Below are 19,303 nucleotides of genomic sequence, written 5' to 3'. Positions count from 1 at the left end.
TTAATATAAATGAAACTACTAAGCCTAGAAAGTCAAGGTAAACAGATGCCGTGCAATCCCTCCAGCTGGCTGAAACATGAGTGGCTCTTAAGGAACCAAACTATCCAGTCAAAATAAGTGCTTCACTTACCCAGTTTATTGGGAGTTATCTGTTGAGGTAGCAGATATCACTGTAAAGTAACCAGTTTTCTACTTCTACCCAGCATTTTTCTTCATGGCAATTCATCTCTTCCCTAAAATTTACCACCAAAGCAAGAAGAGGCATTGGAAGAAAATTCAGAAGTGACCGCAGCTTTTGGGAAAGAAGGTGTCACTGCACGCTGAATTCCTAGCACTGATGCTGGGGTAAGAAGTAGGTTAAGCGGGCCAGGCAGCGCTATAAAACCACAGTCCTAGCTTGAAGCTTTTCACATGTATATTTGTTTTCAATCCTTTACTAAAATCCTGATCACAAGCACTTGCTACACAGATCCTTTTGTTTCACTGTTAAGCCTGTGTAGAGCTAGGGTGGGGAAGAGGAGGAAGATGGGAGTTGAATCGGAAGAAAACTGAGGTTCTTAACAGCATCCAGGGGCTAAAGAGTGTTTCCTGTCAAGGATCAGCCTGCAAAGAGCCCGGGTGGGACTTGTACTGCCAGTGACAGCTTCTGGGAAGAAGCTCCCTCAGGCAGGTATAAATCAATAAATACTCTGTTGCAAAGGAAAGGTGGTTGAGAGACATACTAACAGTTCTGCGTATTATTGTAGCCTCAGGCAAAACGAAGCTGACAAATGACACCACTTTCACTCCCAAACCGGTGGCATACATCCAGGAGAATGCACTGAAATGTTAAGAACCCTAAAAGGAATGGGGACAACATCATTTATTTTAAAGTCTGAAATCCACCTCCGATGTTTACGCCTAGCCACTAAGCAGACATGGCTTATCTTTTTTTTTCATGGTATTATTGCAGTAAGCAACTTTGTTGGCAATAGAAGTGACAATCTTTAAAGCAGTGATTAGAAAAAACAGAAAGTGATTTTTAATAGGGCACTAAAACTTGAAAAATAGCAACAGGAAGGTCATCCACAATCTCTGATCATATTACTTTTTTGAAAACAATACCTGAATTACTAAAATGCATAATTAAAAATCGGCTAGTTGAAGCATAGGAATATGCTATCACGCACAGGAAAGGATCTGGAGGATTTGGCAGCACAGTGCTGTACCTTTGTGTTCTAAACTGCTCGGCCACACTTGGCCGATTCAGCCAACCACCTCTCAGGTTTCACTGACATGACACTCCTGCTTACTCGTACATTTAACAGTTTTGCCATTTTCTGTTATGAGGAGATTCTCTCTGATCCAGCTGGATTCGAGTCCCCCGACTTCTTCTTCCAAGTCATCTAAAGCCTGACACAGAAGGCGGCCAAAGCCCTTGGAAAGCAGATTCTAGCCTTAAGAAAAAAAAATCAGCATTTACTCACTTCAGCAACTACTGCAAGGAACATCTCTTCTGAGCTGAACTTGCACACTACTTTGGCTTCGCCATCTATAATGCCTACACAGTAACACATGTATGTACATAAGCCCTTTCAACCATACATACAGGACATAATATAGACCGTTCTCTTCCTGGAGTGAGATCAGTAAGGGGGGGCAAGAGGGAAGAGAAAGGAAAGCATTACATGAGAGAGTAGTCACCTTGATTAACATAACACTAAGTGGATGCTCAGGTAGCATGGTAGAGACAATAACGGCGCAAAGCACACAGAAAAGGGCACAAATTTGTCTGAAATGTGGGTTTAAGAAAGGACTACTTTTCTAATGTAAAAGCAGCTCAGATAAAAGCTAGTTCTTGCACAAGCCTGACTTTATATTCTTTATGGAAGTACCTTCACAAGAAAACCTACTGGCAGTAGATGTGATAGCCTTTAAAACAGCTATCAGTTTGAAAAGAGGCAAGTTTTCAAGTCCTGACACTACTAGAAATGCAACCATAGTGGGGTAACAAAAGAATCAGGTGTTCCTGCATCTGATCCACTCAAAACAAAGTTTCCATTTCACTTATCTGATAACCACAAGTTGTCCAACTGCTTCAGAAAAATATTTGCATCAATCCAGTTTTAGGCATGACATTCATAACAGAATTCACACAATCACAGAATGGCAGGGGTTGGAAGGGACCTCTGGAGATCATCTTGTCCAACTCCCCTGCTTGAGCAGGCACACCTAGAGCAGGGGGCACAGGAACGCATTTTCTATGTCTCCAGGGAAGGAGACTCCACAGCCTCCCTGGGCAGCCTGTGCCACTGCTCTGTCACCCTCACAGGAAAGAAGTTTTTTCTCATATTCAGGTGGAACTTCCTGTGTTCGAACTCGTGCCCATTGCCCCTTGTCCTGTTGCTGGACACTATTGAAAAGAGTCCAGTCCCATCGTCCTGACACCCACCCTTTAGGTATTTATAGGTATTGATGAAATCCCCCCTCAGTCTTCTCTTCTCCATGCTGAACAATCCCAAATCTCTCAACCTTTCCTCATAAGGGAGATGCTCCAGTCCCCTGATCATCTTGGTAGCTCTCTGCTGCACTTGCTCAAGGAATTCCCTGTCCTTCTTAAACTGGGGAGCCCATAACTGGACACAGCGCTCCAGATGTGGTCTCACTAGGGCAGAGTAGAGGGGCAGGATAACCTCCCTCGATCTGCTGGCCACACTCCTTTTAATGCAGCCCAGGATACTGTTGCCTTCTTGGCCACAAGGGCACGTTGCTGCCTCAGGGTCAGCTTGTTGTCCACCAGCACTCCCAGGTCCTTCTCAGCGAAGGTGCTTTCCAGTAGTTCAGCCCCCAGCCTGTGCTGGTGCATGGGGTTGTTCCTCCCCAGGTGCAGGACCTTGCACTTGCTCTTGTCAAATTTCATCAGGTTCCCCTGGGCCCAGCTCTCCAGCCTGTCCAGGTCTCGCTGGATGGCAGCACAGCTTTCTGGTGTATCAGCCACTCCTCCCAGCTTGGTATCATCAGCAAACTTGCTGAGGTTACACTCTATCCCATCATCCAGGTCACTGGTGAATATGTTGACCAGGACTGGACCCAGCACAGACCCCTGGGGAACACCACTAGTGACAGGCCTCCATCCAGACTCTGCCCCATTGATCACGACCCTCTGAGCTCTCTTGTTGAGCCAGTTCTCAATCCACCTCACTGTCCACTCATCCAACCCACACTTCCTCAGCTTGCCTGTGAGGAGGCTATGGGAGACAGTGTCAAATGCCTTACTGAAGTCGAGATAGACAACACCCACTGCTCTCCCTTTGTCGACCCAGCCCGTCACACCATCGTAGAATGCTGTCAAGTTGGTCAAGCATGACCACCCCTTGGTGAATCCATGTTGACTACTTCTGATAACCTTCTTGTCCTCCACATGCCTGGAGATGACCTCCAGGATGAACTGCTCCATCACCTTTCCAGGGATGGAGGTGAGGCTGACTGGCCTATAGTTTTCCAGGTCCTCCTTCTTGCCCTTTTTGAAGATTGGGGCGACATTTGCTGTCCTCCAGTCCTTGGGCACCTCTCCTGTCCTCCACAACCTTTCAAAGATGATGGAGAGTGGCTCAGCAAGAACATCCACCAGCTCCCTCAGCACTCGTGGGTGCACCCCATTGGGGCCCATGGATTTGTGAGGATCCAGTTTGCATAGATGATCTCTGACCCAATCCTTCTCAACCGATGGTAAGTCTTCCTTTGTCCCAATTTGTCCTGTCTTCTCTGGGGGCTGGGATGCCTGAGGGACAGCCTTAGCAGTAAAGACCAAGGAAACAAGGCATTCAGTAACTCCGCCTTTTCTGCATCCTGCGTCACCAGGGCCCCTTCCTCATTCAGCAGTGGGCCCACTGTATCCCCAGTCTTCCTTTTACTGCTGATGTATTTGAAGAAGCCCTTCTTGTTATCTTTGACATGCATGGCCAGATTTAAATCCAAGTGGGCCTTGGCCTTCCTCATCGCATCTCTGCACACCCTGACAACATTCCTATATTCCTCCCAAGTTGCCAGTCCCTTTTTCCACATACTGTGAACCTCCTTCTTCCATTTGAGTTTCTCTAGGAGCTCTTCGCTCATCCATGCGGGTCTCCTGCCTCCTCTGCCTGACTTCTTCCTCCTGGGGATGCACCGATCTTGAGCTCAGAGGAAGTGGTCCTTGAATACTGTTCAGCTCTCTTGGATGCCCCTGCCTTCCAGGGATTCCTAGCTCATGGGATTCCTCCAAGCAGGTCTTTGAAGAGGCCAAAGCTGGCCCTCTTGAAGACCAAGGTTGTAACCCGACTCATAGCCCTGCTTCTACCTCACAGTATCCTAAACTCAACCATCTCATGGTCACTGCAGCCAAGGGTACCCCCAAATCTCACATCCTCAACCAGCCCTTCCTTGTTTGTTAAGGTAAGATCGAGCATCACATCTTGCCTCGTTGGCTCCTCCACCACTTGCATCAAAAGTTGTCCTCGATGCTCTGCAGGAACCTTCTGGATCGTGCATGGCTCGCCGTGATGGTTTTCCAGCAAATATCAGGGTGGTTGAAGTCCCCCATGAGGACCAGGGCCTGCGATTGTTGAGGCTACTTCCAGCTGCCCGTAGAAGGCTTCATCAACTTCCTCTTCTTGATCAGGTGGCCTGTAGCAAACGCCCACAACAGTGTCACCCATATTTGGCTGTCCCTTAATTTTTACCCACAAGCTCTCAACTTGTTCCCCCTCCACTCCAAGGCAGAGCTCAATAAATTCCAGTTGCTCCCTCACATAAAGAGCAACTCCCCCACCTCACCTTGCTGGTCTGTCTTTCCTGAAAAGCCTGTAGCCATCCATGACCACATTCCAGTCATGTGAGCTATCCCACCATGTCTCTGTGACTGCAGTGAGATCATGGCCCTGCGACCACACATAGACCTCTAGTTCCTCCTGGTTATTCCCCATGCTGTGTGCACTGGTGTACAGGCATTTCAGGAAGGTAATTGAGCACACAGGTTTCCCCGGAGGGGTTTACGAGGACCCACTACAGCCATGCAAACCCTTGAGGTGGTTGGACTCCTGGTTGCCATTGCATGAGGCCGCCACGGCACCTTTATCACTGCTCAGGTTGTCCTGTCTTATTCCCCCATTGGATGTGATGGCATTAGCACTGCCAGTTTGTCCCCCTCTCCCAGAGTTCCTCAGTTTAAAGCCCTCATCACTAAGTTTGCCACATAGTCAAGAAAAAAAAAAAAAAAAGAAAAGAGACTCCCAAGTCAAGAGTAAGCCAGGTGGAGACTGATCAGAGTGTAGAAAACAAACCTTAAAGGATTTCTTCATCATTTGTACTGCCAGCTTTTGCAACCTGTCATGTTAATGAACATTCTTCATTTGGGAATTCTAAATATGAGAAATATTCCAGCTCTAAGATGGCAGGAGGACCATCAGCCGTCACAGAGAGGACAACTGGGTCTGCCCCCCTCCACCCAACCCCAAAACACCCTGTATCATATAAACACATAGCAAAACTTGGTCTCAACTTAGCAGGAAGTCCAAATATATCTGCTCCCTGACAGGCTCTGGGCATTCTGTAAGTCAAGCTGGAGCTGACTGGTCTCTGTGTACCGTCTAAGAAAAACACCGTTTAAATATATATATACGCACACACAAATATATTTAAAATTTAAACACCAAGTATTTCTGTTGAGGTTGGATGGCAATGGGAATAAATGGGAACTAACATTAGATAAGGTGTGTGCAATTATTATTATTTTTAAATATCACACGCAACATGGAACAAGAATTCCAGGACTAACTTAGATTTTGGCTTACGTTATTTGCAAAGCTTCACTATCAGCCCATTCCCAGTTTTCTTGAATAATTTCTCAGCATTTTAGTAGCATTCTATGTAGGGTCTCCAGATTAATTTACGTGGATTGACACCGGTGCTTTCAATTTAGTGGTATTTTATGACTTAAAGAAGCAAATATGCTAAGCTGAAGATAAACATACACATATAGGACAGAAAAAATCCCTTTCTTCTCTCTCGCTTCAGTATGTTGAAAATGCTCTCTAATATCCTAACTGTTACTCCTGCTTGCTTCTCAGTGTTCTTCCAGTGCCCTTCCGCTTTTAAGTTCAGGCTTCATATCTCCACTTTTAATGCTCCATAAAACTCTGCCCTACCAAAATCTGTCCTTTTTCCTCATGTACCATGGACCTTGCTCCACTTCAGCCAACCTTTCAGCTCCTTTTCTTCATGTTTTTTTCATGCTACTATTCCTGTTCTTGAAGATACTCAGTGCACCTATGTGTTAATTCTCCCACATAAACCCTTCCTAAAAATTATTTAAAACCAGTCCAGCAAGCTATGTTAAACGCCGAATTCAGCGAGCTTTCTTCAGTGTAACACCAACCTAAGCCCATGGTGCTGTGGACCTTTTTCTAGGACTTCCCTCTTTGTTGGACATGAGTTGGGGGTAAAAAAATCCAACCAACCAACCAACAAAACAAAAGTGGAGAGAGATTACTTGATTCTATCTAGAAGTCATTCTGCCTCCCTGTTCTTTCTGCACTTTAACTGTAAAACATCAGTTACATATAAATTCAAAACAATAGCTATTTTAATAATTAGTTTATTAGCAATTAACATCTTCAGAAATGCTGTATTTAAGCTTATGCAAATTTTATGTGCAGATGCAGAAGTTTCCCTAGCTGCATTTCTAGCATTTACAGAACATCTTAATGCCAATGCCTTTAACTCCCTCAGTGTTTTATGCTACATCCTAGTCTATCACATTCTCGATGCAGAAATGGAAAACAACACTGCTTATCCTTTAGGATATATAGATTGATTATTTTAAAATAGATACAGAAGGTAAATAATCATTGCTTTTGAGGCTGATTTGGTGCAAAGCAACTTACTGCCCGACGCCTCCAGTGCTGCTGCCATAGTGGTGCTCCCGGGCTGGCTGAAGTCTGCTCCTAGAATGACACCCGGTGGCCACAAAAACGAACAGCAAGGCGTTCTTGCCCTCCAGTCTTGCTCCCTGTTCTCAGGGGTGGGAGCCACCACGGTGTCACAGCCAAGCATCAGTTGGAAATTCTTCATAGGAATCTGCAAAACACAGGAAGACAATGCGCAAAATTCAAATGAATGTATGTACAAAGTTTGAGTAAGTAATGCATAGTGTTTTGGACAATTATATACTCTTCATACAATTGTATTAAAAAAATTAATAGAGAACATTTTCAGAATTCTCAAAATGAAATTTCTTGGTTTATTCTACAGTGTTTCATTCTGGAAACAGCTAGCAGTAGGTGAGCGGCATTCCCAAAGCATGACTGTGCAGGTTCAGGATTAAGCCGTAAACTTCTATTCCAAGGTAGGGAAGATTAGTTTATCTATTCTTAAAAGTTACAAGACTAAAATGCATTTATTAGGTTTTAAGTTATCAGATAAAGAAATTAAAATTAAAGACATATATTGTCCTGCTTAAAATAGCTTTGAACAAAGTAACACAGTAGCAGTGTTTCAATAAGTCATTGAGTATCAGGCAAGGCATCATGCCCTAGAAAATTAATTGGCAACTGAACATCGGTGAGAGTTGAGAGCTTTTTGTCACATATTTTATTCTGCTTAAGTACCATATGAGCCGGAGCAGAGCTTTTCTTAAATAAGAGCCTAGCCAAAAATGATTTGATGATATTTTCTAAAAAGCAATAAGAATTGCACTGTTTCAACAAAATAAGCAAAAGCACTTGATTTTTGGTGTTACATTCTTAGGACTTTTGGCAAGCGAAATGGAAAGGGAGTATTTATTGCTTGTCAGTTTTCATTTGTCTCATTTTATTTCTCAGATCAGAGTCAAAATTCCTGGTGATGCCATAAGCCTCTTTATAGTAGCTAGGGATATCACAGAAGACAACTGCTCTCTTTTTCCTGTTGAGAAATATCTATTTTTTCCCCAGCAAGTACAAAGTCCAGTAAATAAAGCTTCTCAGACATCCTTGCACAATGGAATTTCTTAAGGCAATGGCAACTCTGTGCTTCCTTTGGCGACTCTTGCACCACTACCCCAACTATGCAACGTATAATGGGGGCAGCTGGCATGTGTCTGAAAACTGGTTTACTGTTTTCTCATCTCAACCATGCCTTAACACCTCCGCTTAGAAAGATAAGCATTAAAACAACAAAGGTATTTGTTTCTATAAGCATCATGAAATCATTCAGGTACTTTGTCTGAAGTAATAGTTTATTAAGGTACATTAGAATGCAAAATCTGAAAGAGATTACCAGTGAACACAAACCAGCACACGCAAGGCAAGGGTAACATGCTACACCAGTCTGGAAACAATGACAAAAATGTGTCACTTATCAGTAAGTTATACACGTGCACTCACTGGCCGACCAAGTATGCAAGAATGTAAAGCTTGTGGCAGATCCAGCGACTGAATGAAATCTAAACAAATACAAAGCATAGCAATGGGAATAATGACCTCCCACTGTATTAAGTTTAAAGCTGGATATTGCCAAGAGACATGCAAAGCTGCTGGAGTATGCACACAGCTAATCCTTGAGATACCATGGAGCCAGACCAAAGATAGCACTGGGAAGGCAGATGGAGGGTTAAAACGCAGCCGTATAAACTGCTGCCAGCTGCCAGAGCTGAGCTGGGATTCAAAGCCCTGTATTCCAACAAGCAAGGCTGGGACTGAGCAGCCTTCAGAGAGAGACTTAGTCCAAGCACCTCCTTTGATCTTGTTCCTCAGTGGATGCAGTCATGTTGCAGCAGCGGCAAAGTTTTAAATGCTTTTCACTTGTTTCTAAGTTCACTTGCTTTTTGTTCACTGAAGAATAAAAATTCATTATTAGCTGGGAAGTACAAATACCGATTGCCAATCTACTACTATGTTTTTGTGCTCCCTCTTCCACCTGCTCTCTCATGCTAGATTTCTGCATTAAGCCAAATTATGGTTTAAATGTACTAGGCTCAGGTGTGGGAAAACAACAGTTTACAATATCAGTGTAAACCAGATATAAGGTACAAAGGCTAACTGCACAGCATTGCATTTTAGACCACTGTATTTACACCCACATATACACTACCATTACACGTACACTGTCATCTTCACACAACTCCATATATATATATGTATGTGTATATATATACACACATACTGTATTAGGGTTAAATAAGTTCTGATTGTAAGCCAACAGCCTGATTTGAGAAGGCTGAACAATTCCATCAGGATCAAGAACAATGTCAGTAATAGTATTTCTGAATGGCAGTTTCTTTCCTGCCTTAACACTAAGCCTTCTGCAGAGTAAAACTTGTTCTGTGCAACAGAAATGCTACCTCCATGTTATTTTAAGCCCTACTTTTCCCTCTCCCCACCTGCCTCCAACTGTGAATTTCAAAAGTCGGGTCTGTATTTTAGATGCATGTGTTTAGTTTTCTCATGCACAGCCCTCCTGCTCTCCTCCCCAAATCCTAAAACAGACTTCCAGGTTTGAAAAGCAAAGGTGTGAAAGCAGAGAAGCAGAGGTAAGCACCATCCCAAACCCACCAGAGGCAGGCAAAAGCAAAACTCAAGCCAGTCACATCCCTGTTGCATTCTGAACTCATTCTCAACTCCCAGATGACCAGAAAACAAACGATAACAAGTCTCTTCATAGTGAACATCCCAGGTAAAAATCTCTACTGATGTTCAGTTGCTTGCTCATTAGAGATTGCCTTTAATAGAAGCCTTTACAGTTGATAGCTAATCTTCCTTGAATAATCTGAACAGTCACAACTCTCACATTTTATAAATTCTCACAATTAATTTTTCTTGTGCAACTTTACAAAGTATCTAAATGAACTTCTGTGTAGTTCTGACAACAGTGAAATGAGATTTCTTACTCTTTGGCAAAGGTTTCCTCCATTTTTAGCATGATATTTACATTTCCAAACTTGACAGGCACAGTAATAGTTGGTCTTGGCATTCGCTGTTGTGTGACTCTGGCTTATACGTTCATTCAAGTACTTTGTTTTAAAGAACTCCCTCTGGCCATTACCGCTTTTCAGCATGATCTTGCTTTTAAGTATTGTTTCATGACAAAATCCAAAATATTTTGTTACAGAGGCATGAGATCAATGTGTTTTGGTGCCTTACAGGATAATTCAGTATCAGTTCTTTAGATTTACAAATTCAAAAAAAACATTTTCTTCCCTTCATTTTCCTGTCCTCCTCTCTTGCGTTTACTTCCATATCTTTCCTTACATGATCACCTTTGACTGGAATCCCTTTTCCAATTTGTACACTCGCTATCTCCTTCCCTTTAAAATATTTTTTACTGACAGGTCCATAAACCCATTTGTAATTCCACGAAGCCTATAACCCCCCCATCACCGAGAGTACGCAACAGAGATCTGCCTCCATTTTGCCTACCAGGATATGCTTTTCTTTTTATTCCATGCTGAGCTGATGACATTGCACTAATAATACTTGATTAAGACAAACAAACAAAACAACCTCTTTCAAATGGGGGATAAAGAGACAAATGAGTCAAGCAGGGATAACAAAGGAGGAGTTCTCAAGGTCCGAGAAACCGTTGTAGTAAATCTGCAGCAGAAAGCCCTCCCTTACTCTGCATGAATGCGGCTGCCATACATAGTTACTGTGAACACTGCAGGCAGCTATTTATACACATTTCTGTGAAGAGTCCAAGGATGAGACACATCTAGGCTGCGCGAGGCTGATCCTCAAGTAAACAGATACCAAGAACTAAAATCCCTCTACCATGGTACGTTACACAGTTTGAAAACTTCACATTCATTTTTGGGGATTACAAGAGTATTAATTCTTCATTCTACATTCTTGTTATAGATAATTTTCCAGTATCGCCCATTCCTACAAGTAAACTAGAAATTAATACGATACCTTTTGTTTGTTGAACGGAACTCAAAGGCATTACTTTTTAAACTATTAATCATTTTAATCGTAAGCTTTATCAAAATTTTACTTCTGGGTAAGCATGTGGTTGTAACTGCACTGTAAGCAAGTCCTTTAAAGTTATACTAATTTACAAATCCAATTATAAAAGAAGAGGTGAAATGGATTGCGTGCCTTCTGTGGCAGAAACGGACAGAAACTCTTCATACAGCCATCTGAACTGCTAGTGCTCTGGAATCAAGGATGTAAAAAAAACTGAAGAAATTGGCTTTTAACAAATTAGCAGAATAAGTCAAATGGAAAATTACAAGAGCCAAGAAGTGTTAGTTATGTAGGAAATAACATTTTATCGAGCATGTGGATTGTGCAAATGAGCTTTTATTTAGTGAATGCACTTGCTTCCCCTCTACTAGCAGCTCAGACGACTGCATAAATAGCAACTATCGGTAAATGCAACTATCACTTTTAAAGAGACCACTGTTACCATGGTGACTCCACAGGGGAAAAAAATCATGTGAAGTCATGATTAAGGTCAGGAAAGCCCACCTTACATTATGCTCATTTTTCCACAGTAGAAGAGAGCGGGTAGCTGTGCCATTTGCAGATAGGCTAGAAACGCAGCCAAGGAGGGGGAAACTGTAATAACAGGATGCTCAGCTGGCAAATACAATGCATAACCCAAACTAGCTAGCGGAGGCAAAATCTTCTGGATATATTTGCTGGCATAAATCCTGAGGACCAATGAGAAAAGCAAAACTTAGTACAAATCAAGCATGGGATTCTAGGTTAGTGGCTGTTCAAGCAGCCAACTGTGATCTGGATTGGACTGAGTGAATTTTGCTTTCAGACTCCAGCTATGCCAATGCGTAACGTCTCCCAGATTCCTTTGTGAGGCCTGCAAAGTCCCTTTTCAGGATGGATATAACGCACCAGTTCAGCTTCTGGTTGGCATCTGGGGTCTGACCAGCTCAGCAGGTCTGCAACAGGTACACAGTCAAAAAAAAAAAAAAAAGAAAAGAAAAGTGTCTTGCCTTATCCTAAGCACTTCAAAAACATGGATAACAAACCTCCAACTCAGCTTTCCTGAAAGCCCTATCTGCTGTTTTCCCAAGGTCGGCATTTGGTGCCTTTTAGTAGTCTATAGCCCTAAGTAATACAGTACTCTATATCACGACCTCCAGTTCTTTGGTGTCTTAGGTACGTATCACACTTTTCAGACATTACAGAAGTGCTACAGCTGCCCATAAAATTATTGGGGAAACTGTGTACATATATATTAAAAAAAAAATAAAAAAGTCCCAAACAAAACAAAACATTGAAACAGATGCGCTGGGACCCCCAGCGACTGATCACCAGCTTGGCACAAAGTAAGGTGGTAGCATCAATATATATAAACTAAAAGATACTTATATTTATGCTTTTCTACAACCTGCCCCAAGAGTAGCCAATACTGTTACTTTTAGAACAGCTTCAGAGGCGGGACATTGATATCCCAGAATTTTGCCAAATATTATAGCCAGTCCCTCTGCAGCAGGACAAACTCCCCCTTTTCCTCTTCATCTATCAAAAGGATTTGGTCGTCCTGCCCACTTCCACTTCCACCTCCCCTGAAGTAGGAGATTTCACGATATACTTGTGCCTCATCTTTTAAGCTAGGAGGCAAAGGCATTACTTAAACACTTTGTCACTTGGTTATTAGCAGCCTGCAATGAAGGCGCCAGGATTCATGCATAGCAGCACTAGCTGGATGCCCCTGCAACTATTCTGAGGCATTGGTGATACCTAAATGGTGGCTGTAGTCATTCACGTTCCCTTGATAACCTCTTGAATGATCAAATCGACCCTTGAGTCGAGTTGTTCGTACATAACTTCAGAACAGACAACAGGTCTGAGTAAACGTGATCCACGTTTGCACTGCTTGTACCAGACAGAAGCCACTGAGATTTGTTCCAAGGACTGATGCTGGACTTTAATGTATTTTTGAGAAGGCACAATATTCCCACTACTAAATGGAAATAACACGTTGAATACACAGAGATACAATGAACCGTTGACATGGTTAGATATAGAAAAGCTGGTTCTTACTGAATAAAACAAGCTGCCTCGACAAATACTTTCCCTGATGAAATAAGGCCACGTTCTTACCTTAGGTAAGCTTGTGCATACCAGTCATCTCAATCAGATTGAATATGAAAATGCATATTTGGGCCTGCTCAAAGCTGGATCAGTGAAAACTTAAATCTACCTTTTCTCTGTAGAAAATTACTAATACAGAATTCTAATATATTTTCTCCAAGATGTGCCAACTGTATAACAAGGTTGACTTTATTTTAAAAAATGCTTTATTCAGTCTTGTTACAAATTCTTGCTAGTAGTTTCCAAGTACATTTAGAACATGTTTAGAAATGTTTTGGCAAACCCTGACAAGGAGTGATAGTCACTTAATAATAAGTTTCCAAGCAAATGGAGCTCTTTTCACTGTCAGGACATGAAATTGAAGCAAGATTCTTACCTATTCATTTATTTCTCCATAAAGACTTGTGTCATCCTTTAAAAGTCAGAAATGGCCTACACATCATTGATTTCTACTTAAGCTTTGTGATATTTTAGTCATTAAAGAAACATTTCTAAATAAAATGAAGTTTCTGATTCTTCAGGATATTATTGGCTTTAGCATGGTGCTTTGACCTTTTATTAAAGCCAAGATGAGGGCCCTAAAAGAGAAAGAAAACACAAGAAATTGGCAGATCTTTGCAGACCTCAGAAAGTTCTGTGTTACTGTGGATAGACAGGGCTTTATTCCCCATGGATATTCTAGGAAAGAGGAGATAGGAAAACCTGCAGGACTGTCTCCCTTCACTTCTTAAGTGGCATGAAATATTTCCTCTGGTAAGAAAATCTTATGACTTGACAATAAAGTACACTTATCTGACAAGAATTCTGCTGCTTTGGAAATTCTTTTTAATGACTTTTTTTATGAGCTTCTCAAAATGACTCTTAAAATTTATAATTTTTATTGAAATTTCATTTTCATGACTCATTTAAAATAATCAGGCATTTCACTAAACATCAACCTGAGGTGCTGCCATAGTGCCTCTAAAAGGTTTTAATATGCTCAGAACGACTAATGCATGATGGAAGATCTGTGCAACCAACAAGGTTGAAGCGTCCTGAAATGAAAATCCTATGCAAAAATGCAACACCATTTATATCCCTACAATATCCTTTTGGAAATCTACTGAATGCTACATTCTAAGTACATATGGAAACCGCTAATACGTGGCTCAGTATTTATTGCTCTAGCTAAAATCTGTGCATTAAATTTTAACAATATCTGTCATCACATAGGAACCATGTTGATGATTATGACTCCTACCCTAGATGCATCAGTACAGCAAAGGCTTCTCAAAAACCAAACGAAAACACCACCCCCCGCCCCAGACCCAACAACCAAAAACCACTCTTGCAGAATAAGTACCCACCCAATGCTGAACTAGCACAATTCTTAGGCAAGCACCTCTCTCCTTTAACAAGGGCAACACTGTTACAGGTATGACACTGATCATTTCAGTCTTCGTTTATCTTAACACGTTAGAGAGAACAGTTAGGCACAGTGGCCAGAAGATACCACTCTGAGGGGGAAAGAAAGTAGAGAGGAATGAAAATCACACTGGATTTCCACCCTCCCTCCCCCACCCATAGTTTTGATGACAATGGTTTAAGGCAAGTGTGACAAATCTACAAGCTTTGCTGCAGCAATGTCATTATAAGTCATGGCATTCTACATCTGACATTTATTGAAGTTGTCTTCCTGGAAATGGAGCAAAAGATTGCAATGGCTCACAAGAAGCTGTACCCTTCAAAGGAAAAAATCTTTACTTCTAAAATTAGGTCTTGTGGCCTTTCAAATAATAAAAATTAAAAAAAAAATACACTGTTCAGTAAATAGTAATGCACCTAACACTAACTAAAAGAGACTATGAGCTTAAAAAGCCTACAGCTTTGGTGAATTTTTAATGTAAACTAAAAAAAAAAAAAATCAGGCATGATTTATGAATGTTATATTAAGCAGACATATAGGTATATGCAAGGATAATGAATTTCATCCATTCTCAGCACATGGCTGAATTGAGAGGTTAACAGTATTTCTCTCTAAATAAATTACCACCTAGTCACAGTTTCATTTGTAGGAAATGAGTCATGAAGCAATGATATCATGGCAATGGCTGACTATCATTCAGGTTATTTAAGATACAAAATGCTACAAAACATATGGAAACATTATGCTTAAGTACTTTGTGATAAAATAAAATTTGGGAACATTCCAGAGGACAGTCCTTCGTGTTTCCTGCAACCCCTTAATTGAAATTCAGACAATGCCTATAAAACTGCAGATCAAAGACACGGTGATCAGGTAAATTGATTTATACACAAGGAAAAAAGGTAATATCTCAGACATTTGTTAAGAATACTGCACCCCCTCACTAAAATCCATTTCTGACAGTACTGTTCTATTTTCCAATTTTTAAATAATCAAAGAAGTGTTTTGTTACTGAATAAAAATTTGATATTCAATCAAAATCTTTAGAGGAGGAAAAAAGAAAGTCCATCGTGAATTCACCTTTGAATTCACCTGTCCTGGTCAGGGTTAAACATTCTACTATAATAGCACAATACATTACACAAAGCTACTTTTATATGCTAGCCGTATGCTAACCATCTCTCTTTTACTATTTAAAAGTGCCACACTATAAACTCATGACCAAGGCAAAAATTACCATTTCTTTGGCTGTGGCCACACAAGAGTCTCAGAGGAACAATATAGCCAAACTCTTTTTAAACAGAATTTGTTGAGCCTTAAAATTATGTTTTTTAAGGTATCGATCCATTCTGGTTTCCTGGACTTCATTAGTCTTCCATATCCATTTTTATACCAGTTTGACTGCCTTCAGTTCAATTATTCTAAGTTCATTGTTACACATCAAGCCTCAATTGAGTGTAAGTCGGATCAATGACTCAACCATGTAAATCAATCAAAGTTACACTGCAGATCATGTAGGAGGTCTGTCTTTTATGGTTCACTTGAGCTATGAAAACTATTTGAATGAGAGGACAGTTATATTAGGACACCAATTACTTCTGCTGAAACCAGTGCATAATACTGACTCCAGATGATACACATCATGTGTGCGAACTGTGGTGTTCTGATGCTTTAGCTAGGGTAAATTCATACAACTTCAGCGGCTTTGAGCTCAGGGGTTGGTAAGTTCAAACTCACACAAAAGAAACTGTATGAAAGGCAGTTTGGGTCGATAAAAAAGGATTTGATTACCATGTAAGCTCTTTTAACCAAGGAGGTTATCTAGCATTTCCTTTTCTACCCTGACATTACTGTCAGCCAGGTATGAAGCTTCTGTACACATAGCCTTGCTATATTCACAGACCCCTTGGCAAGTAACCAGCCAGTATTAATTTCTGTGCAATGAAACATTTAAAAAGATAGATTAGAAATGTTTTCCAATATCCAATGATGTGCACAAATATATACACACATACATCCCCCCTCTTCCCGCTGTTTAGCCCACATCTTAGGAAATACTCCTACAGGAATCCAGTCAATATTGATTACAGAAATATTATGTTCCCTGCTTCCCTTCATCCCTTCTCCTGGAAAAACAAATCTTAAAGCTCAGTCTTCTTGCCTTCTGAGCTCTTCATCTCCTTTTTTTCAAGATGACAAAAGATACTGCTGCAACTGGGCAGACACACAAGAGCAGAAAAGCATCCTGCATGAGGAAGCATTCCCAAGTCTTCAAAATAAAAATACTCTTGCGAGCGACAAGTGTGCTCGGATTCCTTATCCACCCTGGTCAACTTCAGTCATGTAAACAGTCACCTATAGACACAGCCTTGACAACAATTGCATGGGGATCTATACAGCTACAAGGTCCTCCCTTACAAGTAACTGCAGGATCACACCCAAGATTTCTGAATTGTGTTGTAGAAGATCAAAGGTTATGATTAAATAAAACAACATTGGACCACGGACTACGGAATATTGTTAGACAGCAGTAGCCTTCCGCATTGCGACTGGAGCACAGCGGTCACGTTATGTTCACATCTCTGCACATCTGACAATAAGAAGAACTAAGTTTCAGTGAGTGTATATTGTGGTTGATATTACTAATGCTGGCACCTGCATATGAAGCGTAGTAATTTACGTATGTGACACGATAAAAGCAAGAGAGAGATGTTAGTATGAATCCAATAACTATTATCATGTTACGCAACCATGTCATTTTCACACAGTAACTTCAGAATTTAGGAGTAGACCCTAAGTACGTTGCTACAGAAAGTGAACTTTACTTTAGGAAAGACATATAAATAACTGGGACACGTCCCCTCTCCCCTGCTTCGCACAGTTCCAGTTTTGTCTGTACCACAGAGCATAGTTAGCAGAGTTCTGCTAAGAGCTAGAAGTGGACATAAGCGTTATCTGCCAGTCACTGCTTGACAGGATGCAATTGATTCTGCAATATCAACTTAGTAGATACTTTGTAAGACACTCTTAACACGGCAAACTTTACGTAAGTACCTCTACAGATGGGATGCATGAGTGCCTTAAGACACAAAAGATATCACATTCATTATTTGTTTGGGTCTTGATCAGTACACTACAAAAGGACGGTACCAGAACCGTTTACAGTCTAAAAATAAAATGTCACTATGTGGGTAAACAGATTAGGGAGGGGAAAAACCCAACCCAAACCAAACCAGGAGGAGAGCATACTGGTCAGCATAAGTATCAGAGGCCCAGCCACCTCCCCGAGCCAGTTATAGTTAAAAGCACAGTCAGATATGTGAACTTAATAGGTCCACGTGTTTCAAATAAAGTTTATGTCCTTTAGATAAATCCTCAGGAACCAAGAATGTTCTTCAATAAAAATCATAGTCTCCCAAATGCATTTATTAACAAACCAAACAACATAAATGACTTCTGTAACAATTTTTTGCTAGAACTAATGAGCTGAACACTGCCACAGAAGAGGAGAGATCCCTGAAATAGTGCTGGTTTCATACTTTTTACTCATTCTATGAGCAGAGATAGAGGCTTAAATAGTATATAGGATAGGGGAGGACATAGGGCAGAAACTAGGGACCACAAAGTACTACTACAGACTAACGCGACTACACTGTGCATAAGAACAACACTTTTTACTGAAAAGAATGGAGAAGTTATTGAGGCCATAATACAAGACCTCTAACTAGGGCTCTTGAATGTTTAACCTGATATGTTGTTAGAACAATCTTCTTGTAGCTGTTCCATTCATTTTATAGTTGAGGAAATAGTTATTAGTATAATTATTATTAACACTTAAATACTCATATATTACCTGGTCCCGAGATATCAAAATTATCCCTTCCATTTCCTAAAGGAAATGACACCAGAAAGCCATTTGCAGTAAGTCCACTAGACATGCTGGAAACAAACAATTTGCCACAGAGATCATGGAAAATTCCACCACATTCCCCTAAAAATATTGATAATATTACTTAATAGGAAGCACTGAGTCACTGAAATTTATTTCACATCCAGAGAATGAGTCTGTGGTAAACAGGCAGGTCATCTGTTTATGCAGCCAGACACTTTGGGGGCGGGGGGAATCCTTTAGCACTTGTGTGGTGAGGGTGAGGAGGTCAGAGTGTTCACAGTACGCAACCTGCTTTTCCCAAAATTCATTATGAAAGAGCAGAAGAGAGTACTCCACTTCTGAGTGGCCTCAAAAAAACCGAAAAAGCCTAAGTTCAGGCTAATTTTTCTCCTGAAAGAACTGTATTCACAGCTTTACAATGGCCCTTACAGTTACCAGGAATGAATGGGATAAAACTGAGGCAACCTGCCCCTAAACTGAAAGTGAATTAGAGGATGAGACTGATGAATACTTCTGTCTCAAGCATAACTTCTTTTCATAGCAAAGCAAATTAAATGACAACATTCAAAACCAAGAACACTAACAGATCTATTCAGGATAGATGTCAAGTCCTGAAAACGAGTTATAATTTAAAAGATAAACATGATCACAAAGAATCAGTTCTGGCAAACAGATAACGAAGGTGCAGCACATATATCCTACCTGCACAATCAAACGTACATGTGCGTGTCCACATGAACCCAATAGGTAGAATCAAGACCGACAGAGCAGCATGCTTCAGTCACAAAAAAGTAACTTAACTTTGCTATACAGTTCTCTGCAGGTATGTATATAATCTGCAAAACCATTCTGAGTAGCATTTATCGGTGGGTAATGATTTTGCTGTACAACATCTCATGCTGCTGTATCTCATGTAGCCCCTCTATTCCATGTGGTAATTTGCAGAAAGGGGGA

At 41.0% G+C, this 19,303-nt stretch overlaps 1 long non-coding RNA gene across 2 annotated transcripts in view; it reads right to left on the bottom strand.

Annotated features, from left to right (window-relative positions):
• Positions 1-19,303, bottom strand: part of LOC142056361 (uncharacterized) — a 308,099-nt gene that overhangs the window by 45,747 nt on the left and 243,049 nt on the right. For both annotated transcript variants that reach the window (XR_012660308.1, XR_012660307.1), the window contains one exon: positions 6,903-7,095. This is a non-coding gene — a long non-coding RNA (uncharacterized LOC142056361). The remainder of the gene's footprint in view (positions 1-6,902; positions 7,096-19,303) is intronic.

The sequence above is a fragment of the Phalacrocorax aristotelis genome, chromosome 4, assembly GCF_949628215.1.
Source record: "Phalacrocorax aristotelis chromosome 4, bGulAri2.1, whole genome shotgun sequence".
Classification (NCBI taxonomy): Eukaryota; Metazoa; Chordata; class Aves; order Suliformes; family Phalacrocoracidae; genus Phalacrocorax; species Phalacrocorax aristotelis.
This window is presented reverse-complemented; position numbering and strand designations above follow the sequence as displayed.